The following is a 1897-nucleotide window of genomic DNA, read 5'->3' as shown; positions in this document are numbered from 1 at the left end:
AAAACACACCCAGAAGTCCCAATCCTTTAAAATCCTATCTTTAAATAAAACAGAATTCTAGTCTCAAAAAAAAAAAAAAGAAAAAGAAAAAAGCTGGAAGTAGCACTGTGGCTCAAGTGGTAGAGAGCTAGCCTGGAGCTGAAGAGCTGAGGAACAGCGCCCAGGCCCAGAGTTTAGGCCCCACAACTGCCCCCCACCCCCCGCCAAGAAAAAGAAAAAAAAAAACCTTGGCCATCCTGCTGGAGATACAGGACCTAATAAAGATGCAACATAAAATACTGCTCATAGGAGTGACACAATCCAACCAACAACCCTCAGCAAAGGACACAGAATATTAAAGTTTTCTATGTTACTTAAACAACATTAACACAAAATACTAAGCTGAGGACACCCCAAATTTTAGATTCATAAAAGTTAAATATAATGAATTAAATAGCTGTGAACTTTTGCTTATACTTGTTGGTTTATCACATAGGAATTGCTATTATCCACAGTTCTGGTTTTTTTTTTTTTACACAATTACTTAGAATGGAAATTTGCTAATCTAAAATAACATGAACTGGGTTGTAGGGGAGGGAAAAAGAAAATTGAGGGAAGGGAGAACAAGTTTGAAAAGAAATGTACTCATTACCTTACTTATGTAACTGCAACCCCTCTGCACATCACCTTGACAATAAAAAAGGAAAAACAAAAAAAGAAGTAAAATCTGAAACACCATCTTACTGACCATACATAATTGCTCTGTGTGAGAAAACACAGAAACACATAGACCTACAAAGTCCTTGATCACCTATATAAATGTTTGGTAATAAAATTAGAGATAATTATGTTGAATTCTCTATTGGTGGAAAAAAAATGAACTTTACGGTGACATTTGCAAAGAATGAGAATCTACTCCACAGATTTCAGTGAGGATGTTTTAGGAAAGACAGTATGAATCATTTTAAAGCAATGTTTGTATCTTACTACTGGTTTTTTCTACATCACCTGAATGCTTTCATACTTTAAAAAACTTTAAAAGATTTAATTATTGGCAATGTGTCTATATTCACAATGCTTGAGACCGGGAGTGAAATATATTTCAGGGTGGGCATTTTTTTTCTTTTGGGATTTGGACTATCATCATGAACATAAGTGACTGAACATCACTCCTTAAACATTAAAAAATTTCTATTTCAGGTTGGCCGCAGTTGCTGGATGGTGGGCGGTGGCCGTGGCCTGCTGGAGAATGCAAACCCCCTCATCTATGAGCGCTCTGGGGAGCGGCCCGTGACTGCAGGTGAGGAGGACAAGGAGGTTCCCGACAGAATTGACGCACCAGAGATCTTCGATCTTATTCGCTCCAACAATGACCCAGGGCATCCCCTGACCCTAGAGGAGTTGAACGTAGTAGAGCAAGTTTGGGTTCAGGTCAGAGACCCTGAGAGCACAGTGGCGGTGGCCTTCACGCCCACCATTCTGCACTGCAGCATGGCCACCCTTATTGGTTTGTCTATCAAAGTCAAGCTTCTGCAATCCCTTCCCCAGCGTATCAAGATGGATGTGCACATTACCCCAGGAACCCACGCCTCGGAGCATGCAGTGAACAAACAGCTTGCAGATAAGGAGCGAGTACAGCTGCTCTGGAGAACACCCACCTACTAAAGGTTGTGAATCAGTGTCTGTCAGCTCGTTCTTAAGCTTGGCTTCTGACTCCCAGCCTGCACACTGGTCTCTACTGGCCCCAGCTGCATCCAGGGGTCATGACTTTGTTTTCTTGAATCACTGACAATGAGAAATTAACATTTTGCATTTTGTAATAAACCTTTAATTTATATTCATTAAAAAATTTCTATTTCAGATTATTTTATTAACATATTACTACCAATTATAGCTGGGAGTAGAGATGTGGCTTAAG

General features: G+C 40.0%; 1 pseudogene; it reads left to right on the top strand.

Annotated features, from left to right (window-relative positions):
* The first annotated feature begins 1197 nt into the window (after positions 1-1197).
* LOC138807625 (cytosolic iron-sulfur assembly component 2B pseudogene) lies at positions 1198-1644 on the top strand (annotated as a pseudogene).
* Positions 1645-1897: the final 253 nt, after the last annotated feature.

The sequence above is a fragment of the Dipodomys merriami genome, unplaced genomic scaffold (genome assembly GCF_024711535.1).
Source record: "Dipodomys merriami isolate MVZ:Mamm:240054 unplaced genomic scaffold, mDipMer1.0.p SCAF_422, whole genome shotgun sequence".
In the NCBI taxonomy this organism is placed as follows: Eukaryota; Metazoa; Chordata; class Mammalia; order Rodentia; family Heteromyidae; genus Dipodomys; species Dipodomys merriami.
This window is presented reverse-complemented; position numbering and strand designations above follow the sequence as displayed.